This window comes from Pan troglodytes, chromosome 21, assembly GCF_028858775.2.
Source record: "Pan troglodytes isolate AG18354 chromosome 21, NHGRI_mPanTro3-v2.0_pri, whole genome shotgun sequence".
NCBI lineage: Eukaryota > Metazoa > Chordata > Mammalia > Primates > Hominidae > Pan > Pan troglodytes.
Window position 1 is genome coordinate 45,042,774 of NC_072419.2, and position 15,633 is coordinate 45,058,406.

At 49.7% G+C, this 15,633-nt stretch overlaps 1 protein-coding gene across 2 annotated transcripts in view; it reads left to right on the forward strand.

Moving 5' to 3' along the window:
• Positions 1-1,849: 1,849 nt before the first annotated feature.
• The window catches only part of PPP1R16B (protein phosphatase 1 regulatory subunit 16B), a 118,178-nt gene continuing 104,394 nt past the window's right edge, over positions 1,850-15,633 (forward strand). Inside the window, exon 1 of one of the 2 annotated variants that reach the window (XM_016937910.4) lies at positions 1,850-2,298. The gene's annotated coding sequence lies outside the window, so the exon portion shown is untranslated. The remainder of the gene's footprint in view (positions 2,299-15,633) is intronic. The other variant, XM_063802505.1, reaches the window with a different exon arrangement.

The following is a 15,633-nucleotide window of genomic DNA, read 5'->3' on the forward strand; positions in this document are numbered from 1 at the left end:
TTTTAAAAGAATTTGTAGAGACAGAGTCTCACTATGTTGCCCTGGCTGGTCTTGAGCTCCTGGCCTCAAGTAATCCTCCTATCTCCACCTCCCAAAATGCTGGGATTATAGGTGTGAGCCACCAGGCCCAGCCATAACTTTTCACTTTCTTGATGATACCCCTGAAAGCACAAAAGTTTTTAATTTATCTATTTTTTTTCTTTTGTTGCTTGTGCTATAGGTATCATATCTAAGCAACCACTGTTTAATCCAAAGTCATGAAGATTTAGGCTTATGTTTTCTTCAGAGAGTTTTATAGTTTTAGCTCTTACATTTAGATCTATATGTTGCATATAGTATGAAGCAGGGATCCAAATTCATTCTTTTGCATGTGGATATCCAGTTGTCCCAGCACCATTTTTTGAAAACACTATTCTTTCCCCATTAAATTGTCTTGGCACTCTTGTTGAAAATCAATTGGCAGTAAGTGTAAGGGCTTCTGTCTGGACTCTCAGTTTTATTCCATTGGTCTGTATGCCCATCCTTATACCCGTACCACCCTGCCTTGATGACTGAAGTTTCCTAGTAAGTTTTGAAATCAGGACTTGTGAGTCCCCCAACTTATTCTGAATTTACTTTAACTTTTGATACCGAACACAGTGTGAGAGGTGAATGAACAGCATGACATTGGAGTTGGGAGCCCCCTCCCTCCAAAGGCCTCATTTTAGGAACACAGGCCCCAAGTGCCACACAAGCCTTGGAGAGATGGGTTCCCATCCTCTCAGCCCATGGCTCTTCATTATCAATCAATGGAAACATTCTTCGGAGAACAATGATTCCCTTGGGTTATTTTAAACATGGCTTTAAGTCTTCCCCACATGCTCTACTGTCTAATTGCTTTTCCTGAAACAGTGTCATTCACAACTGGATTATTAATGAACTGAGAGGGAGCCAGGGAGCCATTGAAGGGGGCTTACAGTTCCTGGAGAGGGCCTGGGGGCCTGGAACAAGTTCAACCCACAGATTTTCTCTCCCCCAAGAAAGGTGACTGAGCAAACAGAAAATCACTAAACTCAGGTGATGCTGGTGGCCTCAAAAGAATATTGCTAGTGAAAAAAAAAGGATTCGGGCGAGTTCCTCAAACATGACAGCTGAGAATCAAATTAACTGGGTACCATCCCCAAACTCCCCAAACTTAAACTCTGAATTTCCCCAGCTGGCTGGCCCTGGGGTGCCTAGGGCTCTCATCTGTAGGCCGGGAAAGCTCAGGAAACAAGGCCTTTGTGGAGAAGAGAAACCTATTGTTCTAAGGCCAGGGTTCAGCAAATGTGGATTCCAGAGAATGTTTGGGGAGGTTTTCTCCGCTTTGTTTATGAACTTTCTCTTCTCTTCCTGGGGTGGTGATGGTGGGGGGTGACTCTCAGCAACTTAAATAGTTAAACCCATTGTGTTGTAAAGAAAGGCTGGTGCACAGAGTGCAGAGGCCTTCAGCCCCAGAAAGAGGCTTGAATGAGGTGACAGAAGCCACCGGGTATGTTTTGCTTTTTATTTTTAGCGTTAAATCTCAGGGAGGCAGCCCCTATCTTCATCCTGCACATCTCAAAGGGCGTCAGACGTCAGCAGAGGTACGACCACTTCCTTCCTCCAGCGCTTCACCTCCCTTCTTTCCAGAAAGAGGAAATGATGCGAGTCCACGCCGCAGGCCACAGCCCCCATGTCTCGGCCCCAGCAGCTGGGGGACCTGGCCCCACAGATCTGTCCCCAGCGCAAGGCCAGGGCCGGCCCCTGGACCTCCTGGGAAGCCTTCAGACTCAGGCCGCGCAGGCCTTCAAGCTAGGAACCCTGAGTTCCTGGCCCTGGCATTCATTCTGTGTGACCTTGAGCAGGTTACCACTCCTCTCTGGGCTTCAGGATTCCCGTCTGTCAAATGGGAGCAGGGATACCGTCCTTGGCTTCCCTCTTTCCATGGTCGGGGTGGGGGTTAGGAAAACTATTTTGGAGGAGGGGGCAGCGTTAGGAAAACTATTCCGAAGCCTGGCCGCGTCCCAACCGGTTTCAACTTCCTGCAGCTCAGAAGAGGGGTCCCCACCCGAGAGCGCCGGGACCCTGTCCCGCGCTGCCTCCCAAGCCGGATGGGGTTGAGCGCGCCCACCCCAGTCCCAGGAGCTCAGGCCCCGCCTTGGGGGAGGAGCCGAGAGGCGGCGCGGAGGCTCGCGGCCGAGCAGAGCCAGCTCTGTCGCCGCTGGAGCAGCTGCGGCTCGGGGACCCACAGACACAGCCGGGGTCGGGAGCCGCCCGGGGCAGGGCTCGGGAGAGCGGGTGAGTTCCCCGGCGGCGCCACCACCCTCCTTGCGCTCTGCGGCTTCGCAGGGCGGGGGATGAGGATGGGGCGGGGAGGTGGTCCCAGCCTGCGATCACCTAGCTGGGGGCCGGGGCGCTTTGGCCAAGGGACGATAGCTTGAGATAAATGGGAGTGTGGGGACTCTGGAAAGACGGGTACCGAGAGCGCTAGGTCCGGGAGTCGGGCTGGAATGGGGGCGTTCTCTCCGGCCTCGCAATTCCTTGACGAGGCCAGGGGAGGGGGCGCATTGGCAGGTTGTTGGCTGCGGCCGTCGTAGACCGATCTTGGGGCGGGTAGGTGGGGTCCTCGGTCTGTTCTGGACTCATGGGGCCGCCGTCTGCCGGGGGTGCAATGCCGGGCGGCGGGAGCCACAGCGGACACCAAACAACCCCCCCGCGCCCACTCTCCCGGCCGGGCATGGTGGTGCCGCCCCCTCGCGTGGCGGGGCTTGGTTCCGGCGGGCAGCGACAGGGCGCAGAGAGCGCTCCTGCCCGGGCGGGAAAGATCCCCAAGGCAGGCGCCTCCACCTGCAGACCCGCCCCGCCTCAGGATCCGGCTGACAGCACCAGCCAGCCCGGGGAGACCCCGCGAGTGTTAGTTCCCCGGGAGGGGCGCGCCCGGCCTCTCCCAGGGCCCCGTGCGCCGGCGGCTGGGTCCCCCGCGCCAGGAGCGCTCCCCTCTGGGCGACTCCGGCTCATCGATTCCGGCCGGGAGGAGCGCCCCCGGGCGCCGAGGATGGGCGGAGACGTGCAGCCGCCCCAGAGAGGTCGCCCAGAGGGGTCTCCCCAAGGTCACCCGGAGTGCCCAGGCTGAGCTGCCCAGACCGCCCCGGGTGGAGAGCCGGGAGGCAGGCGCTCGCTGCCCTCCTCCTTCCCCCATGCAGACTCCCTTCCTCCGCTCCCCCACCCCGGCCCGGCCTCCAGCTTCACGGGAGATGCTGATGATGCAGCTCCCAGCCCTTGGCGGATAATTGAGCCTGGGAGAGCTTTGAATCTGGCCCTCCTGAGACCCCAGGGCTGCGCCGCTGCCGCGCGCCAGGCCTGGGTCCCGGTGCTCCCGGGCACCTCAGGAGCGGAGGGAGAGGGATGTGGCTTCATCAGCGCTTCTAGGAACCGAAAACCGAGCTGCCTGCGCGCCCATGTGATTGCATTTCACATAAAGGGCCCCTGTTCTCACTGTCAGAAGCGCCCCCCAGCTCTCCGCGGCTCTGGACACCAGGTGCCGCCTCTGAATCACCCTCTGTGGAGGACCCGGGGCCCGGAGGTACCAGGCGCCCTTTCCCACAGGGCTCTCCCTGGAAAGGGCCTGCCGATGGCGGCCTCAGTCCGCAGGAGTATTTCCCTGTGTACCCTGCCATTTCCTGCGGCTGGTGAAGCACCGGAGAAAAACCGTCCATCTAGGAGGCCTCCTCCAAGGCTGGTAATAAAGCTTCTTAGCCCAGCCAGCGACTAGCTGTCTACTCGTGGGCAAGGTACTTGGCTTCTGGAGTCTCAACTGCCTCTAAGATACGGGGCTAACAGCCGCCAGGCTGTGGGGAGATGAAGGAGAGGCTGGGTGCAGCAGAGCGGGAGGATGAACACTCCTTGGCCAATACTGGCCGCCCTCGGGATTGGCTTTGAGTGGGGCGTGTCTCTCTTAGACAGGTGCAGAAGTGGAGCCCTGGTGGGTGGTTCTGCGGGGCTGGGGGAGTTTCCACATCTTCCTCCCCCAGCTCTGTCATAAAAAGCCAGCTTGCAGGAGGCCGGTGGGGGCCAGCAAATCTTTCCAGCCGGCTGCCTGCTCACACGGCCCTTCCCACACAAATCTCCCATGCCCTTCTCTCCCACCTGTCACCCAAATCCCATCTTCCTGGCTGAGTCCCCAGGATGCTGGGGGCAAGATGTCAACCAGGCCACCCTGGACTGTCAACTCTGTGCCTACTTGTCTACTGGGGTCTACCTAACAGTGTTCCCCTGTCCTGGAACCTTCCTGGCTCCAGCACTTCCCAGCCTCTGTAATGTCTTCTTTCCCCTCTTTTGGTCTCCTACCACCGTGACACTCATTAGTGGCTCTGTGGTTCATGTGTCAGGGGCCCCGTGCCATCTGTGCTCTCCAGATCATCCATGGCCTAGAAAGACACGGTAGGCAAGGCCCTGTGCCCACTCAGACTTTGCTCTCTCTGGTAATTGACGGAGTGGAGGTTAAATTCTAATCTAGCTGTTAAGTCATTTCAGGAGCTTGAGCCACAGGGCTAAGAGGATACTGATGTAGGCAGGTGGTTTTTCCTTAAAGCCAGAACCTTTCTCCTTTCTGCAGAGCCCATTTGAGCCCTTTGGAAACTAGGCCTATGTGTGATGGCCTCACAGAATCCTCACAACCCCATGAAGTAGGCATTACTGATTCCCGTTTTGCAGATGGGAAAACTGGGGCTCAGCTCCTCTCAAAACCAGCTCCATGCCCCAAGTGGAGCAACAGAGGCTGCAGCCAACCTGGTTTAGGAGAAGGCAGAAGGCACATACCTGAATTCAGGTGCTGTGCTTGGACTCTTGGGACCCCATCCCCCCAACCTTTCCCTCCCCTCTCCCAACCTAGCCACCACCCCTCCTGCACCCAGGACTCTTGTCACATTTGTTGACCAGGAGGTCCCAACTGGCACTCTTCCAGCAGAGACCAGGAAAACCTTCACTGTCCTGAGTGCATCTTAGCAATTGGGCTTCAAGAAGGGCTCGGACAAGCCTGCCTCTTACAGAAAGCTACGAGTATGAAGAGTGAGGGAGCCAGAGGGGTCTAATTTTAATTAGGGATCTATACCTAAAAGCTCTGTGACCCTGTATACATGACTTAATCTCTCTGAGTCTGGTTTTCTCATTTGTAAAATAGGTATCACAGTAATGCCTACTTTGTGGGATTGTAAGGATTCCATGAGACCATTAACACATAGAAAGTGCTCAGTACTAGGGTGGAGCATAGTGGCTCACACCTGTAATCCCAGCAGTTTGGGAGGCCAAGGCGGGAGGATCACTAGACGTCAGGAGTTCGAGACCAGCCGGCCAACATGGTGAAACCCCATCTCTACTAAAAATACAAAAATTAGTGCAGCATGGTGGCGCATGCCTGTAGTCCTAGCTACTTGGGAGGCTGAGGCACGAGAATTGCTTGAACCCGGGAGGAGGAGGTTGCAGTGAGCCGAGATCACATGACTGCACTCCAGCCTGGGTGACAGAGCGAGGCTCCATCTCAAAAAGAAAAAGAAAAAAAAAAAAGAAAGTGCTCAGTACAGCATCTAGTGTGGGTAGGAATGCAGGAAATGATCATTGTCACCATCACTACTATTTCCTCCTTTGTGTTGGACTCTCAAAGGTCCCACCTCCTCCAGTGCTAGGGTGGGGAGTGAGTGCGACCCTGTCTCTTCTGCCTGTAGCCATCAGGACAGGGAAAGCCGCTCAGCCTGTCTCCTGGGGTGGGGGTGGGGGCTCACTCCTGGGAACTTGAGTCTAGCACCAGCTTTTCCCCGGGGAGTCTGTGAGCAGCCACTTAGCCTTTCTCAGCTGACTGCCATTTTCCAGGATTCATTGGTTCATTCAAAAGACGTTTATTCCATCCCAGCCCTTGTGCTTAGCAAGGGATTTCAAGATGAATGAGGCAGCTCTCAGAGTTCTCCCTCTATGGGGAGAGGCAGGCCTGGAGACAGATAATGAGGACACTGTGGGATAAAGGCTGCAACAGCAAGAAAGAGAGAGTGACAAGCAGATCCACATGGCTCAGGCTGACCCAGGTCTGAATCTTGAAGCTGCCACCTTGTAGCTGGGTGAGGATGGACAGAGGCCTTACCTCTCAAGCAGATAAGCCACCTCCCTAAGATGATGATGTGAGGAGAGAAGTGAGACACTGTGGATAAAAAACCTAGCTTGGACCAGGTGCGGTGGCTCATGCCTGTAATCCCAGCACTTTGGGAGGCAGAGGTGGGCAGACTGATTGACTCCACGAGTTCGAGACTAGCCTGGGCAATATGGCAAAACCCCGTCTCTACAAAAAATACAAAAAATTAGCCAGGCATGGTGGGTGGTGTGCACCTGTAGTCCCAGCTACTTGGGAGGCTGAGGTGGGAGAATCACCTGAACGGGGGAAGTGGAGGCTGCTGTGAGCCATGATTGCGTGCGCCTCTGCACTCTAGCCTGGGCAACAGAGTAACTTGTTTCGAAAAACAAAAAAAAAAAACAAAACCAAAAAACTTAAAAACCCAGCTTGGGCTTTCTAGATATTAATAAGTGCTCACAGATGCTCATTGCTATTATTAGTCTATTATTGCCAATAACAGGTGGGCAAAAGTTGCTGTGAGAGCATGTTGAGCCCTTCAGTGACAGTTTTCCAGGTGGTAGGGCAGCCCTAGCCAGGAGAACAGCATGTGCAGAGGCACCGAGGCTTAAAAGTGCTGGATGTTTTTGGAGAGCAGTGGGAGGAGTTGCTGATGGAGCAGAGTCATGAGAAAGTTTGATGGAGGCAGAAGCAAGGCCAGGGAGGTAGCAGAGGCTATCCTGCCGGGAGCCCCGAAGGATTAAACACTCACTGACCCGAGGCAGTCCCTCTGCACCTTCCTTGGAGGGTGGTTCTCTAGTGAGGGTTGTCCAGGAAACTTCAGGATTAACTTTTGCATGGGAGGAAGGGCTGGTCTCTGCTCAACTATCCATACATTCACCATCCTTCCCTCTTCATTCCACCCAGGAAGCACGAAGAAGAAGAGGTCCACTCCCTCTTCTTGAGATGCTTTTCCCACCTCTGCACTTGTTTCTCTCTTCCTGGGACTCAGTTTCTCACCTGAGAGAAGAGGGTAGAAGTGGAGGAAGCGTCATGACCTGACTCACTGATTGATCATGATATAGCACCAAGTGCATTTCTGGATGCTAGTCACTGTCAGAGGTCTTTTACTTGCATCGCCATTGAATTCTCATACCAATCCGTTGAAATGAATGCACTTATCCCCCACTGCACAGAGGGAGAAACCGAGGCACAGAGGGTGAGGCAATTTGCTAAAGGGCATGCAGCTTGTAAGTGACAGGAACTCACGTCTTGGGGGGCATCTCAAAGTTGCCATGTGCTATCCTTCACCACCTTCTTCACACACTTTGTAAATCTAAGGCTGACTGCAGAATATCTGGCCTCTTTTGCTTTGTGTACCTTTGGGCGCTGGGCAGTAGGCATTTTGGAGATGGGTCACAGTGGGGTGTGCTCTGGGTATGTAACCTGACTTTGGGGAAATTCCTGGGTGCAGACGCTTTGTGGGGAGGTGTTCTTGGATGTCTCAGAATCTAGAATGGCATTCCTTCGCCCACAGATGTGCCTTGATGCAGGCAATGTGCAGCTTGATTGATGTGGCAGATGGTGGCTGAGCCCCACGGTGGCCCCAGGAAGGAATGAATGAATCTTTTAGGATGGCTGGTCAGAGCATCACATGACCACAGACCCTCCCTGTTTCAGAGGACATCCAAACACAGGCTTACATTTCCTTTTACATGGGGGCAAAGTTTGGGGCCAGGGTTCAAATCCTGGCTCTGCCTCCACTGGCTTTGAGGCCTAGGGAAATTTTTTCACTTCCTTGAACCTTAATTTCTTCATCTGGAAATAAAGATGAAGAAATAAGTTGCTATTTTTAGCATCTTCAATAAGTTGCTAAATAGTAACTAACAAACACAATTCTGAATTGTCATAAGGATTTGTAATCATATGTAAAATGCTTGGCATCCAAGCTGTAGATAATATTGATGTAATATCCAGCAGATTTTTCTCTGCAGTACTTATAATTGTGATTATATGGTTATATGTGAGCATTACTCTTTTAGTCTTCTGTTTCATCCACGAGACCTGTGGTTCTCAACTTGGGGCAGTTTGACCCTCCCCAGGGGATATTTGGCAATGTCTAAAGACATTTTTGGTTGCTACAACTTTTCGGGGGATAGTGGGGGAGAGGAGCTGCTGACATCCAGTGAGTAGATACCAGGGATGCTGCTAAATATCCTATGGTGCACAGGAGAGCACCCCCACAACAGAAAATTATCTGATCCCAAATATCAATAGTGCTGAGGTTAAGAAAGACTACACTGGACGATGAGCCCCATAAGGTCCGTGACTGTGTCCAATTCATTCAGCTGTGTGTCTCCAGTTGGCCAGCGTGATCAGCATGATGTCCAGCACACAGGAGACAATCAATATGCATTAAAGGAATGAATGAGGACTTGGAAGGCCTTATGTCCCCTGGAGTCCCAGGGGTTTAGCTTGTGGAACATTTTGAATAGGCAGAAGAGATTTAGATGAACTTGAATGATGAACAGCCAATTAGTAACTCAGGCCAAAGACATTCAGACCGAGCTCTCTGTTTTCCTTCCCAAGCAGGTGCTTGGGGGCCCAGATTATCTGAATTGTTCCTGCCATCACCACTGCATTTTACTCATGTAGATACAGGACCCGTCTTTATCTGGAAAGTAGGCTGGGGCAGAGGAGCATAGGTGCTGTCAGCTGGGCCCTTGGGATTTGCCAAGCTGGGGCACAGCTGCTTGTCAGCTTCCTGTTTTGTCCCTTTCTAGTGGAATGAAGGAAACCCACTGAATGGCTATTTTCCACTGACATTTACAGCAATGTGATAGGCCTTGGATTAATGAGGTCAAGCTGCAGTGTGAAATCTGCCTGATAACTTGAAGCTTGGCCAACAGGAAGACATCGCTTGTTTTCTTTGGACCGTTTGATGTCCCTGGATGGCTTTAGGCAGGAAAGCAGGGGTCTCAATTCTGTACAAAAGAGGAGGGTGTTTTACGTCCTGGAATTACAGAGGCCAGAGGTGTCTCTTTTTCAATTTATTGGGAAGGTTTATTTTAATATGGACTTAGAAATAAATAACTTATTAAAGTGAAGGTTCACCTGGAGCCTTAGGCTGGCTGCTAAGTGCAAGTCTGGGCTGTTGAAGGGACTGTGCTGTTTTTCTGGGTCTCTGTAGGAGTTTGAAGGAGAAGACTGGCCCCAAAGGTTGTTTGAACAGGTTAGATGTGCCCATTGGTTAGAACTTACTTGGATAGGGAGAAGGGATCTAGGGCGTATCCACAAACTTGCATATGGATCCCGTTTGGTTTCCTGCGAAAATGCAGAAACTGACTCAGTAGGGCTGGGTATGGAGTTTTCTGCATTTCTACCAAGCTCCCAGGGGGTGTCAAGCTGCTAGTCTGTGAACTGCACTTTGAGAAGCAAGGGTATGGGAGACACCAAGTCTACAGGTGAGGGTTCCCTGGTGCAAACCGCTTAAGCGTGAAAGCAAATGCAGCCTGTTGTGCCTGTTCACACAGCCATCTGCTGTGCTGGCTGGCTTGCAGAGTCACAGATGTTCACTGTGCCCCTTCTCTGTGTGCCCAGGCCTGGGACCAGACTTGACAAAGAGGATGCTTGGTCTCAAGGAGCAACTCAGACAGCCAGAATGTCAGCTAGAATGATGAGCTTTGAGTACTTTCAAAAACATGTATCCAGGTACATGTTGTTCCTGGGTCATCTGGTCACCTGGGACTTGTGAGAAGTACAGATGCCTGGGCCTTAGCCCAGTCCACCTGTGTTAGAATCAGCCAATATAGGGCCCTGAAAGTCTGTATTTTTTCAAAGTGTGCCAGGTGATTCTGATTCACGGCCAGACTGATGGAAGGGAAGGTGGGAGGAAGAACTGCCAGTACATGCAGGTTAATTGCTCAGCAGGACCTATGTAAGGTTGTAGAGTTGTGTATTGCTGATGGGCACAGTGGCACTCAGCTAAAGGAGAGGCTGAAATCTAGCCTGTGATCCACTTACCAAGCTCTGCACCCTGCAGGGTTGCATCTGCTTAGAGGGAAGGGCACCTTTTTCTTAATATTCATCATAATCACTTGGTACTTATTATGAGCCAGGTGCTGTCTACTTAACTTCTTTAGTCCTCCTAACAACTCTAAGGGGTGACATCATCATTATTATTATTATTATTATTTTGAGACACAGTCTCACTCTGTCGTCCAGGCTGGAGGGCAGTGGTGCCATCTCGGCTCACGGCAACTTCTGCTTCCCGGATTCAAGTGATTCTCCTGCCTCAGCCTCCTGAGTAGCTGAGATTATAGGCGCCCGCCACCACTCCTGGCTACATTTTGTATTTTTAGTAGAGAAGGGGTTTCACCATGTTGGCCAGGCTCGTCTCAAACTCCTGACCTCAAGTGATCCACCCGGCTCGGCCTCCCAGGGTGTTGGGATTACAGGCATGAGCCACTGTGTCTGGCCAGGGGTGACTTTAGTGCTACTCTGATTTTACTGTTCAGGAAAGTGAAGCAGAGAGGTTCAATGTCTTACTCAAGGTCACACAGCCAGTAAATGGAAAAGTCAGGATTCCAATTCAGGACATCCGGCTTCAAAGTCCTTGTACTGAATCATTACACTCTCTGGCCCTTTCTTTGCATAAAAATGCTGTCTTCTCTTTATGGGGCTGTCCCTACTCTGAGGGAGTACCTTTTTTCTTGTCCTTCCTTCAGAGGGGGGAAGGCTAGCAATGACCTTGGCTGGCTTTAGAGTCAGGTACGGGTTTGATTCCTACCTCCAGCACCTACTGCAACCTTGAGTAAGTTACATGTGTATATTTGCTGAGCCACAATTTCCCCATATGTAAAACAGGAATAATAATAGTATAATATAAATTGATATGATTAGGCATTTAGCCTCTGCTTGGCAGGTAGGAGGTACCTGATACATGCCAACTATTCTTATGGCATTATTATCATCAGAGTTAGTCCCTAGGAGTATTCAGGGGCTAGGGAAATAGGTGAGCAAAGCACTGTGTCATTATGTCCCCAGGAGCTGGGTCATTCATTTTGTTCACTAGGTTACTTATGGCCATTACTTACCTGGGCATCCCTAGTCTCTGCTTCTTGGCCCCAGAGTCTGTGCCAGCCTGGAGAGTTCTCAGAATGTCTTAGTTCAGACTCTTAGTCAGAACTGCCTTTATTTCCTCACATCCAAGAACAAGTAAAATGTACAAATTTTGACACTTATTCTCTTTAGGTCTCTTGACTCTTTTTGGTGACTTTCTCTGTCTCCTGTTTTCTTTCTGGAACTATTGCTGTCGTTGGCTATCCCATGGACTGGATAGAGAGGAAATGTTGCCTTATAAACATTGCCAATTACCTTATAAAAATATAGGGAAGATTTTCACCAAAATGTCATTCATTTTTTTTCTTTTATATATAAACTTAAGCTTTTGTTTTCCTATGGCTGTATGTCATGCTTTTTAATTACACAAAGTATATAAGTGTATCATAAGTAAACTTTCCCCATCTTCTCAGCCACTCATCCCTTTTCCCCGGAATAAATCTATAAATGTTTTATGTATTTTTCCATAAATTTCATATGCATATATAAACCCATATTCATTTACATGTTTATCCATTTTTCTTTTTAACACAACTATACAAAACTCTCCTGAGATCTTCCTTTTCAGCTAATTTATCTGAGCACATGCCAACACACAGATATACCTGGATCTTTAAGGCTATCTGATAGTCCAGTGATAAAAATGTACCATCATTTGTTTTCTAGTTTCTTGATGATGGCTAAGATCGTTTCCAGTTTTTTTCCTCCTACAAATGTATAATGTTGCAACATCCTTGTTTGAACAGTGTATATATCTTTGTGTACTCTACATACTGATGATTTTATTCATAAGGAAAATTCCTGGCAGTTTCAACTATGATAGACATTGCTAACCTGTTCTCCAAAGAGGCTGAACCAATTTCTGTTTCCTCAACAGTGTATGACTGTTTCCCCCATCTATTCTCCAGCACTGAGGATTAAGTAACTTTCATTTTTGTCAGTCTGATAGATATAAAGCAGAACATTTGTGCATAAGGTTCTACAGTAATTTTTAGATTTTATGACCCTTTGGATTATGCCTACATAATGATGATCAAATATTCAGAAACTACCTTGTACCTGGCCTTATGCTTGGAATTGGATTACAAAATTAAATGAAACCAGCTTTTGCCCTCAGGTTGATCCCATCTCCTGGAGTTGGCAGACAAATGAACAAATAAAATGAGAGCAAAACCGTATGGTTCACATTGTGCTAGAGAAATGCATAAGCTTAGCTAACTTTTGTTTGATAAACTCTATATTCATTAATATCACAAATGAATTCATAAAATACCATGTGCACTATGTCCCAGGGTGTGAGGAGGCTTGAAATTCTCAAAAGAAAACAACTTGATTAGAAGCAAAAAGAAAAAAAAAAAGAATGGAGCTTATCCTTAGTGGGGGCAGCAGAAGAAGTGGGAAGTTAGGAAGGGGTGAGTAATTTTAGAATAGTCTCTTTGGTAGTTTCCATGTTTACAAATAGGGTTTGTTTGAGGGAGCCTGTGGGGAAACCCAGCTGAGTTTGCAGCTGGCACTGATTACCGATCACTCAAACCCGGGCAGATCTGTACGTTGGTCCAGATAGAGTGGGAGCAAGGAAACAGGAGGCTGGCTTTAAAAATCAGCAACCTTGAAGCTCATAGAGGTTGGATGTAGGTGGCATAAATAGGCTGTTTACCACAGGGATTACAAGCAGGTGTGCTCTGAACAGGCCTGTGGTAGAGTGGATCCATAGAATGGTTTTCAATCAATGAATGAACATCAAACATCTGTCTATGTCTTGTAAAGGGACCTCCTTCTCAAAAAGAATAGGTCCATGTAGAAAGGCGTATGATCATCTGGTCGACCCACCTGGGGGGAACCAAGCCTTAGCTATATACATTTTCTTTGGGCCCACCTGTCCTAGATAGCTCTTCATTCACTTGAGACATCTTAAAAGCAACACAACACAAGGAGCAGCTGAGAAAATCAACTGAATCAGCGCTGTGGAATGAACCTAACCATTGTTTTACAACAAATCCCCTCAGCAGCGATATATAGAGCCAATTGCAAAGCATGCAGAGTGGAAAAGGGACTGTGAAGACCAGCACAATCTTAGTCCACCCTCTTACAGGAGGCAAAGGGCAGGGGCCAGGCGAGGTATGTCCTGGTTCTGGTCCCAGGGCCCACCCTCCTCCCCCATTAGCCAAGTCTGTTTTGCCCAGTTTGATGTTACAGCTCTTGTTCTAAGTCAAAGGACCACTCTCTCATGGCAGAACAGAAATTCTTCGTGAATTTTCAGTCTCTTGGCCAGCCTCCTGTCCACCCTCTCCCACGTATTGAATACCTACCATGTGCTGGGGGGCGCTATCATGGGATGTAAAGGTGAACAATACATATCCCTTGTCTTCTGAGAGCATCCAGTCCAATGGAAGAGGCAGATCTGAAACCAGCAATTACCAGAGTGCTGAGTGCCACAGAAGAGATGTGGTCAAATGCCTTGGGACTAGAGAGTGGAACGAAGCCCATTTGGCACAGGAGAGATAAAGAACAATTCAGAGGCAATATTAAGACATTGAGGCTGGGTGTGGTGGCTCATAGCTATAATCCCAGCACTTTGGGAGGCCAAGGCGGGCGGATCACCTTAGGTCAGGAGTTCAAGACTGGCCTAGCCAACATGGTGCAACCCTGTCTCTACTAAAAATACAAAAAGAATTAGCCAGGCATGGTTGTGTGTGCCTGTAATCCCAGTTACTCAGGAGGCTGAGGCAAGAGAATCACTTGAACCTGGGAGCCGGAAGCTGTAGTGAGCAGAGATCGCACCACTGCACTCCAGCCTGGGCGACAAGATCAAAACTCCATCTCAAAAAAAAAAAAAAAAACAGACATTGAGACAATATTGTCTAAATGAGACAAGGCAAGTGCTGAGCATGGTGCCTGGAAAGCCCTTAAGAGATGATAGCTATTGTCATTTTAGCACTTGAGCTACCTCTCAAAGAACAAGAGGAGTTTGCCAGATGGAGAGAAAGAAGGGTACTGCCACTCATAAAACAGCATGTGTGGGTCGGGCGTAGTGGCTTATGCTTGTAATCCCAGCACTTTGGGAGGCCGAGGTGGGTGGATCACGAGGTCAGGAGATCGAGACCATCCTGGCTAACACGGTGAAACCCCGTCTCCACTAAAAATACAAAAAATTAGCCGGACGTGGTGGCGGGCACCTGTAGTCCCAGCTGCTCGGGAGGCTGAGGCAGGAGAAAGGCGTGAACCCGGGAGGCAGAGCCTGCAGTGAGCTGAGATTGTGCCACTGCACTCCAGCCTGGGCGACAGAGCGAGACTCCATCTCAAAAACAAAACAAAACAAAACAAAAACAGCGTGTGTGAAAGTGAGGAGGTGAGTGTGGTGTAATGAAAATTGCATGGGCTTTGTAGCAGATACATCTTGGTTCAAATCTTAGCCCTGCCACTTCCTAGTTGTGACTTTGGGCATGTCAAGAGGAGCCTCCTTTTACTAATATATCCAGTGGGGGTAATGATGCCTGTTTCTAAGACTCATTGTGGGGATTAAAGTCAATTTATGCATAGTACCTGGCACACAGTAGAGTCTCAGCAAATGGTGAGTACCACTGGGGAGGAGTGAATCATCAGTCCTGTTCGGTGCAGCTGGAAAATTGGGTATTTAGTGAGTTGGGGGAGGGGAGGGAAGTTAGGCTGGCCAGAGAGAAAGCAAAAATGACAAGGTCCAGATATTGGACGGTTTAGGCTGAGAGCTTGAAACTGGACAGCATAGGCAGTGGGAGCCATCAGATGCTTCCCTCCAAGGGAAATACAGGATCAAACTTGGTTTAAGAGTGAAAACTCCACCAGCGTTGTGGATGGCGGGTTGGAAGGTAAGCGGTGGAGGCAAGGAAACCACTTTGGGAACTGCTGCATTCATTATTCTTGTCTTGTCAACTCACAGCTCAGATTAGCATAGCAAAGGCTCAGTTAACTCCTGCAGTCAAGTGCTGTCTGGACAGGCAGTTTAGGGCAGTGGTCGAGTGTGTAGGCTTCACTGATTGTCCTCTTTTTTTTTCCTTGAGACAAGATCTCACTCTGCTGCCCAGGCTAGAGTGCAGTGATCTGTGATCGTGCAGTGGTGCAATCACAGTTCACTGCAGCCTCAACCTCCTGGGCTTAGGCGATCCTCCCACCTCAGCCTCCTGAGTTGCTGGGACTACAGGTGGGAGCCACCACACCCAGCTAATTTTTTAATGTTTTGAGATGAAGTCTCACTGTGTTGTCCAGGCTACTCTCAAACTCCTGGGCTCAAGCCATCCTTCCATCTTGGCCTCCCAAAGTGCTGGGATTCAGGCATGAACCACTGTACCTGACCCCTTGTAATTCTTGCAAGAAAAAGGAAAAAAAAATAAAAAAGAACATGGGCTTCAGTGTCAAAGCCAATCTGGATTTGAATCCCACCC